Below are 15,460 nucleotides of genomic sequence, written 5' to 3' on the forward strand. Positions count from 1 at the left end.
TCCCAAAGGGTGGAATACAAAGACTGGTAGTATATTGGATGATTTTAAGTGATCCATAGAAAATTATGTAAAATCATGTTTATTTTAAAATACATTGGGGGGATGCTAACGCCAAATAATCATAAAAATTTTCTTTTAAACGGCCAGATGCGGGGGCTCATGCCTGTAATCCCAGCACTTTGGGAGGCCGAGGTGGGCGGATCACGAGGTCAGGAGTTCGAGATGAGCCCGACAACATGGTGAAACCCCATCTCTACTAAAAATACAAAAATTAGCCAGCCGTGGTGGCGGGCGCCTGTAATCCCAGCTATTCAGGAAGCTGAGGTAGGAGAATCACTTGAAACCGGAAGGGAGAGGTTGCGGTGAGCCAAGACAGCGTCACTGCACTCCAGCCTAGGCAACAGAGTGAGACTCCATCTAAAAAAGAAAAAAAAATTTCTTTTAAATTCATTCAATTAAAAGACAGCAAATTGAGTTGAAGAAAAATATTAAGTAACAGGCAGGTGGTTTGAGACGAAGCAGAAACTGTGAATGATTTAAGTTTGGAAAATACCGGCCACTAGGAAACCCATGTAGTTGAGTTAGGCACTCAGGCTCTGGATCAATAATTCAAATGCCATTTCTACCACTTAGAAGCTAAGTAACTTTGAGCAAATTACTTAAATCTCTTCCTTTTTGGCTTTCTGCAGTATGGATTTAAATAGATCATTCACAAAATAGTTTAGTACATGGCATAGTAAGTGCTCAAGAAATAATAATCACAATTATTCTTGATTTTTCTTAGCCATCACTGTTTCACTTATAATCAACTAGGCACTCAATCTGTACTATCAGTAATTTTCTGCACCAAATTTCCCTTACCTTCTTAATACACTTTTTTAATCTTCTAGCATGAATCCAAAGATTACAAGATAACTTTTAACATTAATCCTCAAGGCTGTGAACACCTTGGGAGTGGACCAAATGCCATATTGCTCTGATTCACTGGGCCTTACAAAATTAAAAGAATATTTAATCTTTGTTGAATAAGCTAAAAATTTTAAAAATCAGATGTAAATAAATCTCACAATGCATGCTATTTAACACAAACTCTTTGAAGGTTACTTGTGATACTATTCTTAGAGGTAAAGGAAAAAACCTGACAGCATTTCCTTTCGCTCCAATAAGATATTTATCAGTTAATCTTGTGGGTCTATTCTTTTGTGTTTCTGACCCTCATTCATTCAATAACATATAAACTCTAGGTATACGCCAACCACCATACAAGGTGATGAGGACATGGAAACAGTCTAGTAGAGGAAAACAAACTAATATCAGAACACAGAAAATAGAAAAATTACTAGGTACTATGTATTGCTATGTAGTATGCTACATACATAATATCCAGTAGTTTTTTTAATACCAGACGTGCTCCACAAATGATATCCCATCTTCCCTTAATGTTGAGGACATAGCAGCACCACACAGGGGTGAGTATATCACACTGACTATATTTCACGTAATAATTTCATTGCAATCTTTTGTTCAGACTCTTAGATATCAGCCAATCATGTCTGCCAATCAGACAAAAATTTCCTGTTGAAACTAAGTAACAGCCCTTGTTTGACTGGATTTGCTGGCATGTAGTCACAGGCCCCAAAACATGCTTTCTGATAACTTGGAGGAAAATAAGGACTAGAAGTGTAACTGGCAATGCTGGGAGCAATGGTAGGCACTTCTAGTCCCAGCTACTTGAGAGGCTGAGGCAGGAGAATCTCTTGAGCCCAGGAGTTAGAGGTCAGCCAGGGCAACAGAGTTAGGTCTGTCTCTTAAATAGAAAATTTACTAAAGTTACCCTCTCTCTATAGAACGCATTTATCCACAAAGGTGTTCTGGCTGATGCATCAATGAGATTAGCCAGGAATTTAAAATGTTGTGACTCAGAAAACTAACATAGTAACTCTCAGACTTGTAAGCAACAATTAACATAGACTGAGATAAGCTTTCATTGTGTTGTCCTATTCATAAGGTGACAAAATCACGCTTTACCGAAGTAAAAGTATGTCATAACTCAGATACAACTTTTTTATCTCCTTCACTGTAAGAATACAATTCTGTACTAACTTATGTAACATTTCACCAATCATCAATCCTTGTCATTTATAAATATGACATAAATAGCATCCAAAACACAAGTTACCTGATTCAACAAACTGAAGCAGTGTTTAGGGGTGACACTTGGAGGGAGACAGGGATATAATATAATCTTCAAAGACATTTTATCAGTAAAGAGTGTGGAGTGGGGGTAAGAAGAAGACAGGGGACTGGAATGAGCCAGAACTTCTGCATTTTCAGCTATGAACAAGATACTCATCCCAAGGATATTTACTGTAGAGCATAAAGAAATGGCTAAGAAGCAAAATCCTGCATATAAATAGATATATTAGGGATAAGGGGAGGTGAAATTTTCTTATATACCTAAAGAAATATACACATCACCCTGAGAATATACAGATTATTTATTGCTTGGAAGAGAGTATTTTCTTCTACTAATATCCTACCATTCTCCCCCCGTTATTAGTTGACCTTTTACGATGTACTAAGCATAGTAAGAAGTCCTTTACATATATTATCCATTATCTTTTTTTACTCCTATAATAAGCCTTTGAGGAAAGTCCTATTATCATCACCATTTTACAGATGAGGGAGTATTCTACCAATAATATGTCAGATGCTCAAATTTAGAAATTGTATCTATGACATGGTAGAGTTAGTTTTAAGTTATCTCTAAGCACTCAAATAGAAAGGGACGCAAAAAAATTAGCCTCTACCCCACCTCCAAAGTGGATATAATCCATTTTTACAACTTGCAACACTTTAACCTTAGCATGCAACCATGTTCATAAACTAGTCAAGCTAAAGAAAAACTACCAGTTAATAATGCTTTATCTTATTTAGTTACTACAGTTTATAATTTACAAGGCAGGTTGAAGGTATAGAGCATCCCCTTTGGGTTCAGACAGTATGGAATTGAACCTACATAATACTACCAATAACCGCTAAGTGACCTTGGTCAGACTACTCTCTCAGATTTCATTTCCTCATCTGTAAAATGGGGATGATCAAAATTACCATTTCCCTCAAAGGTCTGTTGCGGGGATTTAAAAAAAATATGTATGAAAAGGGCTTATTACTGTGCTCAGTGTATAGCAAACGGTCACCTAATGGAGAACAGCCACACATAAGCTAAGCAGAGCAAACAAAATCACTTAAAAAGGCTATATTCTGAAAATCCATTCACAGAAAAGGAGAGAAATACTATTTGACTACATGCTAAAGACAAAATTCAAAGTCAATCTATTCCTAATTTTTTAGGGGATCAATGCATTTGGGGTGAGCCAGAAAAGATGCTGCAGTGCATCTGTGACACACACCTAAAAATGGCTCCAGTCAAAGCAGCATCTTAATTACCAATATGGGAGGTGAAACCTAGTTTTGAAAAATGCTGGGGTTAGGCTTGGTAGGTGCTTAATATCACCGTATTATTTTTATTTGCAGGGTAAGCTATTAAGTACTCAACAATCAAAAATCCTCCGATTCTTCTGGTGCATTCCAAAAGAAAATCTTACAGCAGAGCCGCCTACTGTACAATTCTAAGTACTCTAACGAGGTATGAATATGAACCCAGGCTGAAGACCAGCCAATGCGGAAATCCGGGTAGCTTTATAAGCCAGCAAAGATCAGGCATGTCAGACCCTCAAAAGATGCCAAATAATGTCAAAACACACATACATCCCTTTAAATTAAAGGTATTCATCTCATGCAAAGGAAGAAAGCCTCTATCAACGTCTCCACTGGCCCCATGCCCTTTTCTTCAGTCCTAAAACGGGGCCTTTACCCTAACACCACCAATACCGACGCTATCTCAAAGACAGGGAGCTACCGAGATTTACCACGCAAGTTAGAGGATGGAGCGGCCTAGAGTGTGAAAAGACTACCCAAATCCTCCTCTGGAGTTGGGCAGCACTTCCCTAGCGGAAGTAGGGTTGGTCTTGATTCCCCGAAGAGCCTCTCATCTCATCAGGTCTTTAATCCAGACCCTCCTATACATTGCTCATTGCAAGTCCCACCCTCACTACACAGGAAGAGATAGAGAGTGAAGGCCCCGGCTGAGTCCTTCAGTTGTTTGGGGGAACACATACCCCACGCTTAAAAAAAAAAAAAAAAAAAAAAAAAAAAAAAAAAAGACTTGCACGTCCGCCAGTCCAGGAAGACGGAAAACCCCTTCGCTTACCCGGCAACATGCGTAATCCCCTCGCAGGGCCAGGACTGGGGTCTGGGTGGTAGCAAGACAGACCGGTCCAGAACTCCCGCTGCAGACCACATGGGGCGGGTCTGACTCCGGTTTCCCGCTCCCCAAGCTGGAGGCCGACTTCCCCAAACACAGAGATGATGGTAACCAAAGAGAAGGGAGATGCCCGGACCCAAGGCCCTCTCCACGCTGCCCCCTAGCCTGCGGGCGCCAAGGTCTGGGTGCGCTCCCACGCCCCAGGCCGCACGCTGGCCGTTCCCGACGGGGCCCTCTTTGATCGCGGCCCCCACACCCTCGCTTTCCTTACCGGTCTGGGTGAGTGTCAAGTTTGCGCACTTCTAGGGTCTCCGCCGATCTCTGATCGAAAGAAGGGGGAGGGAAAGCTGGGGTTAAAGGGGTGGCCGGAAGGGCCACCGGACTGGAAAAGCCGAAGCTGCGGATGGACAAACCGCCAAAGCACTTTCGCAGCTTCCCGAGAGGGAGCGAGCGAGCGAGAGAGAAAAAGAAGCAAGATGGCGGCTAGCCAGCCCCTACGTACTACGTCATGACGCTAAGTACGTAGGGCAAATCTCCGCAAGACCACACTCCTGCGCAGAGACGGCCGGATCACGTGAGGCCTCCGTGGCGACCTGACCCCGGCAGAGGGTGCTGGCGCTTCCTGCTGGACGGAGGGAGTTTCTGCAATCAGAATTATCTTTTCAGGACGAAGCTTGGACCTGAGACCTTTCCAAGAAGTCTTAAATTGAGCACATTTACAAGATGATAATAAGCCTCAGTTAAATGAGCCCTCTTATGTCTGGTGGGTGGATGTGTAAATGGTTGAATCAGCAGTTTGCCAGTATGTTCTCAGTGAATTTGGGGGCAAGCTGAGAAGTCTTGGTGTATTGGAAAGTTATCACAGAGAGTGAAAGTAAAACTAGTGTGAGGAACAGAGTAACATGGGCTACTGAGAGCACTTTTTAAGTTCCTGATTATGGATGTGAAATAAGCCATTCAGTTTATTTATATGATCTCTGCAGCACAGTGTTCAGCTCCGTTGAATAGTAAAGTTCACCCAAGCTGGCTTTTACCACAAGTGTAACATAGGCAGATGAGTGTATCTGGAAGTGGGAGACTATAATGATGATAATATTATGTCAGAACAGGTGGTGAATGTTTAGTAAATGGTATCTTTTGTCCTCTTTGTGAACTACCTATGACTTATTTAAAAATTCAAGGATTTCTTACCACTTCTGGTCTGAACGATCTTCCCCGCCAGTAGCTGGTGTATGTCCATGGAATTATCACTGTAGCATTTATTTCATTCATTATTAAAATAAATGAAATAATAAACAGAGGTAAATTATGAACACCTCCCTCCCCACTGATTTAATTTGAAGTAGAAAAGTCTGGGCTTGCTTGGTGGTTCATGCCTGTAATACTAATACTTTGGTAGGTCAAGGCAAAAGGATTGCTTGAGACCAGGAGTTCAAGACCAATCTGGGCAACATGGTGAGACCCTACCTCTGCAAAAAAAATTAAAAAGTAAAAAAGCTAGCTAGGCATAGTAGCACATGCTTGTAGTCCTAGCTACTTGGACTTGGGAGGCTGAGGCAAAAGGATCACTTGAGCACAGGAGGTTGAAGCTGCAGCGAGACTCTCAAAAAAATTAAAAAGAAGAAAAGAAAAAGTTTTTCTTATTGATATAGGGTCATTGCCAGGGGAAAGCCCACTGATCATCCACAAGAGGACAAGGAAGCATTACTTTAGTGAATTTCTACAATCTTCTAGGATCTGGTCTACAGTGTCCTGGTCACAAAAAACATCTTTCTTTGTTTTTTGAGGCAGGGTCTCACTTTGCTACGAAGGCTGGAGTGTAATGGCACGATCACAGCTCACTGAAGCCTCAACCTCCCAGGCTCAAGCAATCCTTCTGTCTCAGCCTCCCAAGTAGTTGGGACTACAGGTGCTTGCCACCACACCTGGCGTTGTTTTTTTTTTTTTTTTTTTTTTCCCCCAGTAGAGCCGAGGTCTTGCTATGTTGATTGGGCTGGTTTCGAACTCCTGAGCTCAAGCAAGCCTCCTGCATTGGCCTCCCAAAGTGCTGGAATTACAGGCATGAGCCACCACGCCCAGCCAAAACATCTGTCTTGAGCAATGGAGAACAACTTCAGCAATCAGATGAACTTAAATTAACCAAGGTCATAAGACTGACGTGTATTAAGTTATTAATTTCCAAGAGCTTTAATTTATATGCTTGAACACTCACAACTGCAAAGCCAATACTTTTTATCTTTCTTTTTTTTTTTAACTTTTTGCCAGAAAGAGAATGTCTCCAGTGTTCCAGCATGGACCCAAGGTGTTGTCTTTTCTTGAGTACATTTTCTCATTCCCTCCCCTCCCTCCCCTCCCCTCCCCTCCCCCCCTCCCCTCCCCTCCCCTCCCTTCCCTTCCCTCCCCCTCCCCCTTCCTTCTTTCCTTGCCTTCCTGCCTGCCTGCCTTCTTTCCTTCTCTTTCTCTTTCTTTTTCTTTCTTTCTCTCTGTCTCTCTTTCTTTCTTTTCTTTCTTTCTTTCTGTCTTTCTCTCTTTCTCTCTTTTTCTTTCTTTTTTTTTTGAGATGGAGTCTCACTCTGTTGCCCAGGTGGCGTGATCTTGGCTCACTGCAACCTTCACCTCCGAGGTTCAAGTGATTCTCTTGCCTCAGCCTCCCGAGTAGTTGGGATTACACAAAGGCGCCCCCATGCCAGGCTAATTTTTGTATTTTTAGTAGAGACGGGTTTTCGCCGTGTTGGCCAGGCTGGTCTCAAACTCCTGACCGCATGTGATTCGCCTGCCTCAGCCTCCCAAAGTGCTGGGATTACAGGTGTGAGCCACTGTATCTGGCCCCTCTGAGTGCATTTTCTGTGTAGCCAAACCTATTCAGGAAACCAAGGTATTATCAGAAGGTTGCTTGATGAACACCTATTCTGAACAAGTGGAGTTATATGTATAGACTTTTCTTGATTCATCTATCTTCACAACAGGACAATTTTGTTCTGAAAATAGTAGTTCTCAATTTCCAATGGCTGCACTGATCTCCAATATGGTGGGGACATCCTGCTGAGCTGTTGATTTGTACTCTTTCTCTCCTTAGCAGCACTTGGATGGCCACTGGCCCTAAAGTGCCCCTGTATGTGACTTTCTCTGTTTCCATGGCTACCCAAACCGCTTAGCAATATTATTTCAAGAAAAATCAAGTTACAGTTAAATCAAACCAGTGTGTGTTTTAAAGGTGGCTTTGCTTATTTCTGCTCCTAGCTATGTATGTGATCTTAAAGTTTAACTTTTAGAGAGCAGTCTTACTGCCTTTGTTTCCAATTTATTGGGGAAAATGTGACTGAAGTCTCCTTGTACTGGTACAATATCTAAAGCCAACTAATACTCTTTTATAGTTTACTTTGACTTGGATTATTTGCACTTCTCCTGACACTCCACCATTGTAGACAAATTTGTTAAAAATGTCTTCATGACAGATGGAATGAAAACTTCTCATTTAATTTACAACGCTTCTATTTAAACAACCATTTTAGGGTAACATTATCAAATTTCCAATTGGTGGTGTGGAATCAGGCAAACTAGTTTCTTACTGAAAACGAATTCACTCTCCAAACAGTATGACCTATTTGCTTTGTGATTGCCCAGCCTTATTTGCTAATTATTTTATTGAGTTTCTACCCTTCTCATTGTGATTGATTCCATAATCCTGTAGGCACTGAAATTTTATGGTAGTTAAAAACAAAATGATCATAAAAGTATCATACTTTATTAGTAGTAATTTTCCTTTTTTCTCTCTTCTTTGTTTAAAATTTTTAAAATTTTCACATCGGATGGGGAATGGACCACGTCATAACAAGGTTTGAGGGCGGCACATCTCATACATGCATGTGAACACCGAATCATCACACTTATGAACTACAAAAGGATCAGCAGTTGTGTTTCTTAAGTGTTTAGGTGCATTTGACAATTTTGTTTTCTTTTTATCAATGATCCAGCAAACCATATTTAGTTAAAAACTGTGAAACATGATAAGCCTGGTGTAAGGAAAACCAAAATACCCAAATACTGCATGAAAATGTAATCTCAGTTTATAAACATCAACAGATGTTGTACATTTGCTAATAAAGATAAGAAAAATACTGCTAGTGCTTCAACAAATCACCTTTGGGGGGTCCGGAAAAACAAAAACTAAGAAAAAAATGGGCCAGGCGTGGTGACTCTCACCTGTAATCCCTGCACTTTGGGAGGCCGAGGCAGGCAGATCACCTGAGGTCAGGAGATTGAGACCATCCTGGCTAACACAGTGAGACCCCATCTCTACTAAAAATAAAAAAAATTAGCCGGGCGTGGTGGCACACGCCTGTAGTCCCAGCTACTCAGGAGGCTGAGGCAGGAGAATTGCTTAAACCTGGGAGGCGGAGGCTGCAGTGAGCTGAGATCCTGCAACTGCACTCCAGCCTGGGCGACAGAGCGAAACTCCATTCCCCCTGTTCCCCCCCCCCAAAAAAAAGGCCTTTGGCCAACTTGTGAGGGGCTAGATATTAAATACATGGTAATATTTATATTATACATTATATGTAAAATTTTACATTATATATAAAAGGATAATTTTTTTTTTTTTTTTTTTTGGAGATGGGGTCTCACTCTGTCACTCAGGCTGGAGTACAGTGGTGTGATCTTGGCTCACTGCAACCCCCGCCTCCCGGGTTCAAGCCATTCTCCTGCCCCAGCCTCCCGAGTAGCTGGGACTACAGGTGCATGCTGCCACACCCAGGTGATTTATTTATTTATTTATTTATTTATTTATTTATTTTATTTTAGAGACGGGGTTTTACCGTGTTCCCCAGGCTGGTTTCGAACTCCTGAGCTCAGGCAATCTACCCGCCTCAGCCTCCCAAAGTGCTAGGATTACAGGCATGAGCCACTGTGGCAGGCCAAATAGCATAAATATTTTATTTTATTTTATTTTATTTTTCTGAGATGGAGTCTTGCTCTTGTCCCCCAGGCTGGAGTGCAGTGGTGTGATCTCAGCTCACTGCAACCTCTGTCTCCTGGGTTCAAGCAATTCTCCTACCTCAGCCTCCCGAGTAGCTGGGATTACAGGTGCCCACCACCACACCTAACTAATTTTTGCATTTTTAGTAGAGACAGGGTTTCACCACATTGGCCAGGCTGGTCTCGAACTCCTAAACTTGGGTGATCCACCCATCTCAGCCTCCCAAAGTGCTGGAATTACAAGCGTGAGCCACTGCACCCAGCTGATAAATATTTTAATTACCAGTCTGTTTATTGTCTTAGCAAACTCTTTTTATGATTGAATAAAGGGGACAGTTTGGCTAAAAGTTGTATTTATTTCTTATGTCATAAATTAATGAAGTCTGGATTACCTGGCATTTACTGTCCACCAAAAATTTTCCAAGAGTTTTCTTAGCTGACAGGAGAAACTAAGTTCTTACAGCTATGGATTCCAAGTCAAGAGGGTGCTGTGTTGTTAATAAGCACAGAATATCTGGAAGATTTAGTCCCTCACAGAGCTGCAGGCAGAAGGGAGGGAAAGAGGGGAGAGACGGAGAAAACAAACTTTGCTGTCTCCCATTTTTACGTTAGGCTGTAAGTTCACCTGAGTCAGGAAATGAGTAGCGATAAAAGGCACCGATTCTAAGGGGAAGATCACAAAGGGAAAGGGGACACAACAAAGGCAGAACAGGAAAAATTTACAAAAGGAAAATAGCCAGGTGGTAATTGAAGGTACAGAATATTGTAATTTCTTGATTTTTTTTTAGGCCAAAAAGCAAATCCTTGAGATATTACTAATCAATATGAATACAGTGCTCAATAATTATTTCTAAAATTAAAACTCTGTCTGGGGCTTGTAGCATTTCTTAAAGTATAGGAAACTTTTTATGTATCTGCTGCCCAACCAATTAGGTATATGTATAAATAAAACTATCCGATTTCAAATCTTTTATTGCTTCATAGTAATTAAGAGAGGATTGATAGTACATGTTTTGGTTACCATTGGGATTAGGTATTTTGAATAATTTTTAGGCTTGTGGTAGAAGAGAGAATTTTATATGTTACAATGTCACCAGTAGCTTGTACCTAGTTTGGTTATTTGGTTTGTTTGTTTCTCTTTCTGTTCTCTATTCTTATGTCTGCTGGGGTTAATTAAATGATTATTTCAGAAATATTTCTATGAGTTGCTGAGAGTCTCAGTGAGATAATTGCTTCAAATGGGAATTAGTGCAATACTCTGGAGATTGGACCATTGTTAACTTCATAGGGCACAGTCTTGATAGAAGAGAGAAAGGAGAATAGTGATTGAAAGAGAATTGAGAAAAGATATCTCAAAGTATTTAACAGCCTTGGTGAATTGCAGTGAAATGAAACTCTTCATTTCAATATTCCATAAAAAACATAAAACAATATTCCCTATTACCTATGTATTAGCCAGGTGTGTGCCCATAATCTCAGCTACTTGAGAGGCTGAGGCTGGAGGATCTCTTGAGCCCAGGCATTTGAGTCTGCAATGAACTATGATCTTGCTACTGCTTTCCAGCCTGGACAACAGAGTGAAACTCTGTCTAAAAACAGAACAGAACAAAACAAAAGGCATGATATATCAGGCTACAGAAGACATAAAAATGAATAAAACAGTTTAAATTTCTGTTCTCAGGAGATTCTATTCAAGTGGGATGAGAGTGGGGTGAAATTATAAGTAATTATGATTAAAAGTGACAAGTCCTCCAGAGAAACAGAACCAATAGGATGTATAGGTCAACAGACTGGAGACAGGAAAGAGACCAAGTTGTAGTTTAACTCAAAAGGCTGCCATACTTAAGAATTCCTTTGCAGGAGGTCAGTCTTTGTTCTATTAGGCCTTCACCTGATTGTATGAGGCCCACCCACATTATGGAGGTCAAAATACATCCATTTACAGTTAATATAATCACCCCCCCCACCCCCTCCCACAAAACAAAAACACTTTTATAGGCTGGATGAAGTGGCTCATGCCTGTAATCCCAGCACTTTGGGAGGCCAAGGCAGGTGGATCAGTTAAGGTTAGGAGTTTGAGACCACACTGGCCAACATGGTGAAACCTCAGCTCTACTAAAAATACAAAATTTAGCCAGGTGTGGTGGCACGTGCCTGTAATCCCACCTACTTGGGAGGCTGACACAGGAGAATTGCTTGAACCTGGGAGGTGGTGGTTGCAGTGAGCCAAGATCGGGCCACCGCACTCTACCCTGGGTGACAAAGAGAGACTCTGTCTCCAAAACAAAACAAAACAAAACAAAACAAAACAAAACACCACTTTTATGGAAACATTCAGGATAATGTTTGACCAAATATTGACATAGTAGCCCAGCCAAGTTGACAAAGAAAAACAACCATCACAGGTGATAAATTCTCTGATGAGAGAATTAAAAGTGCCATGTGAGTCCAAAGGAAGGCACCTAACCCAAATTTCCAGGGACGGTGGGGGTCAGGGAATGTAGCCATAATAGATTGGTTGCAAGTCAATATGCAGGGTTGCAGCAGAGAAAGATTTAATCATATGGCTGTGAGGAGTTTAGGGCTTGGGTTTTTAAGGGTTTCAGAGTGGGCTGAAGTGTAGAGATAGTTGATGGGTTGAAGAGTGCAGAGTGAAGTCATGGGGCAGGAGATGAAGAAACCGTATTCTCGTGCTAACTAGGCTGCTCTGTGGAGATCTTTAAACTAGTTGGTGTCAGCTGTTCTGTTTGAAATTCAGTATCTGTTTAAGCAGTTCTTATTTTTTTTGAGATAGAGTCTCGCTCTTACTCGCTCTTATTGCCCAGGCTGGAGTGCAATGGTGAGATCCCAGCTCACTGCAACCTCTGCCTCCTGGGTTCAAGTGATTCTCATGCCTCAGCCTCCCAAGTAGCTGGGATTACAGCCGCCCACCACCACACCTGGCTAATTTTTGTATTTTTAGTAGAGCCGAGGTTTTACCATGTTGGCCAGGCTAGTCTCGAACTCCTGACCTCAGGTGATCCGCCCACCTTAGCCTCCCAAAGTGCTGGGACTACATGCGTGTGCAGCTGCGTCCAGCCTTAAGCGGTTCTTAAAAGCCTAATTATTCTAATGTTAGAAATCCTATCAGTAGGAAATATCGAGGTGCAAATGGTCAGTATCTAGTGTTACGAGACTTTCTCTTATGAGGAAGTGGGTCATAGTGCAGCCTAATTAATGCTTATAACTACATTTCTGCCCAGAATTCATCCCCAACAGTTTATAGGAATTAGATACGCATATGGATATATGTTATGAGTGAGGGCGTGTTCTGTCTGTGTGTGTGTGTGTAGATATGACAGGAAGTGATGGGGCAAGCTGTGGGGAAAGGGAGGCAGTTAACTTGCATATAGTGAAGGGTGAAGAATGTTTCAGGCAGAGAGACCAGTGTATGGAAAGATCCCAAAAGCCAAATGGAACATGGCATGTTTGAGGATTTTAAAAAGCAGCTTGATAGCTCTGTTGTTCCTAAAGTAAAAGGGAAGAGGTGGAGGGGGTGGGGGGAAGGTGAAAAAGGGGGCCAAAAAGCAAAACTTCAGAGATGATCAGAGACCAGACTGCAAAAAGTCATGTAAACTGAGTTTGTATGACTGAGGGCAATAGGAGCCAATGATTAGATTTAAACTGGGATATTATATAGTCTAGATAAAATGTGTAAATTTTATTGATATCACATAGGAAATACAGCTTAATGTATATTATTCCTTAGTGACTTTTTCCTTCGACAAGTATTAATTGAGTGTGAACTATGTACCAGTGATGGTGCTAGCTGCTGGAGCTATAAATGATTAGTGTTTGAAACCTTTCTTTAGCTGAAATGTGAAGAATGGTTTGCCTGGCACAGGAGCAGCTGTATTAGGGGCTATAACGATAATCCAAGGAGTAGTGAGAGGAGGCTTGAATCCTGCAGTAGACGTTGAGAGAAGTAGGCAGGGCTGTATTGTTTCCTCGGATTGTTTTTGCTTCCACAGAAACTCCATCATGATTCTCTTAAGAAACTAGGGATTTATTCTTGCAATGATGTGATTTCAGAAGGCAAGCATTCTAAAACCCATTTGTGACCATTAAATGTAAAATGTATTTATTTTTGTCATCCAGGCTACAGTGCAGTGGCTGATCACAGCTCACTGTAGCTTCAACTGCCAAGGCTCATGTGATTCTCCTGCCTCAGCCTCCCAAGAAGCTGGGACTACAGGTGTGTACCACCTTGCCCAGCTAATCTTTTCTTTTCTTTTCTTTTCTTTTTTTTTCTTCCCCTCTCCCTCCCTCCCTCCCTCCTTCCTTCTTTTCTTTTCCTTTCTTTCTTTCTTACTTTTTTTTTTTTTTTTTTTTTTTTTTGTAGAGATGGGGGTCTCACTATGTTGCTTAGGCTGGTCTCAAACTCCTGGGCTCAAGGGATTCTCCTGCCTCGACCTCCCAGAGTGCTGGTATTACAGGCATGTGTCTAGCTGCAAATTTAAAATTTTATTAACAAACTAGTATAGCACTTGACTGATGGTTGTGGTTTTGTTTGTTTGTTTGTTTGTTTGGGATTTTTATTTTATTTTATTTTGAGACAAGGTCTTGCTCTGTTTTCCAGACTGGAGTGCCGTAGCACGATCTTGGCTCACTGCAACCTCTACCTCCTGGGTTCAATTGATTCTCCTGCCTCAGCTTCCCAAGTAGCTAGGATTACAGGAATGCACCACCACACCCAGCTAATTTTCGTATTTTTAGTAGAGATGGGGTTTTGCCATATTGGCCAGGCTTGTTTTGAACTCCTGGCCTCAAGTGATCTTCCCGCCTTGGCCTCCCAAAGTGCTGAGATTACAGGAGTGAGCCACCATGCCTCCCTTGTATTTTTAAAATATGTAAAGTTTTTACGCATTTGAGAAATAAGGGTTCTGTGTCTCAGTGAGAGAACCACCAACGGCGGTGGACACTGAGATGTGCTGCCCGGTCCCTCTTGGGGAAGGAATGACTTATTTTAGAGTTCTTGGGAGTGCTGGGTGAGAATGGCCCTCTTTGAGACTGAGCCTTCTTTTGAGATTGCCTCAGCTAATGAGAACTGCCTTGCCCAAGGTCACAACTCTTTTCAGAGGTGTCCACCATCTAAATGACTGATTGGTGTGAGGGTACAAAGATCTGGGCCTTTTATCTCATCTGAGGACCATTCTGAAGGGACATTTCAGTTTCAGAACTCCATGTACTGTTGGCAAAGGCCTTTATTGGGACTTATCATAGATCAACTGCTCAGTCTGTCTGATTCTGCTTCTCTCTCCTCTTTTCCCCTGGTGGTCCCTAAAACATGCTAGTTAGTGTTCTGCATGCTAATTTGACTGTTACCCCAAGGAAGCCAGCCTGCAATACCATCATCTATCCAGTTTGCTCAAGCCAGAAATCAGGGAAATCCACCAGATGTCATTCTCTCCTTTATTCTGAAAATCCACTATATCTAATCAATTGCCAAGCCCTTATTTTTTTTCCCCATTCCAGTTGCCACCATTGTAATCCAAGTCACCACCATATGTCATTTAAGTAAACTATTTTTTTTTTTTTTTTTTTTTTTTTTTGAGACGGAGTCTTGCTCTGTCGCCCAGGCTGGAGTGCAGTGGCCAGATCTCAGCTCACTGCAAGCTCTGCCTCCCGGGTTCACGCCATTCTCCTGCCTCAGCCTCCCGAGTAGCTGGGACTACAGGCGCCCGCCACCTCTCCTGGCTAGTTTTTTTGTATTTTTTTAGTAGAGACAGGGTTTCACCGTTTTAGCCAGGATGGTCTCGATCTCCTGACCTCGTGATCCGCCCGTCTCGGCCTTCCAAAGTGCTGGGATTACAGGCTTGAGCCACCGTGCCCGGCCCACTTAAGTAAACTATTAAGGTCACTGCTATTTTGTTTTGCTGTCTTTACCTTTGTCTTTATCAAAGTCACTTATTTTTTCTTACAATTTTATTACGCTGAATAGATTTGTTGAGGTATATATGACATCCAGTATGCTGTGTATATTTAAAGAATACAGGTCAGCTTGGTGTGGCAGTGCATGCCTGTAGTTCCAGCTACTCAGGAGACCAAGGTGGGAGGATCATTTGAGCCCAGATGTTTCAGACCAGCCTTGGCAACATAGCAAAAACCTCATCTCAATTA

General features: G+C 41.8%; 1 protein-coding gene and 1 non-coding gene across 10 annotated transcripts in view; both read right to left on the bottom strand.

The window, feature by feature from the left end:
• Nucleotides 1-4,841, bottom strand: part of PRRC2C (proline rich coiled-coil 2C) — a 103,837-nt gene extending 98,996 nt beyond the window's left edge. For all 9 annotated transcript variants that reach the window (XM_050767641.1, XM_050767619.1, XM_050767631.1 and 6 more), the window contains exon 1: nucleotides 4,599-4,841. The gene's annotated coding sequence lies outside the window, so the exon portion shown is untranslated. The remainder of the gene's footprint in view (nucleotides 1-4,598) is intronic.
• A 3,289-nt stretch (nucleotides 4,842-8,130) lies between these two features.
• On the bottom strand, nucleotides 8,131-8,233 carry LOC126945565 (small nucleolar RNA U13). The gene has a single exon (XR_007722484.1). It is a non-coding gene; the product is annotated as a small nucleolar RNA U13 (small nucleolar RNA).
• Between the last annotated feature and the right edge of the window lie 7,227 nt (nucleotides 8,234-15,460).

This window comes from Macaca thibetana, chromosome 1 (genome assembly GCF_024542745.1).
Source record: "Macaca thibetana thibetana isolate TM-01 chromosome 1, ASM2454274v1, whole genome shotgun sequence".
NCBI classification, from domain to species: domain Eukaryota; kingdom Metazoa; phylum Chordata; class Mammalia; order Primates; family Cercopithecidae; genus Macaca; species Macaca thibetana.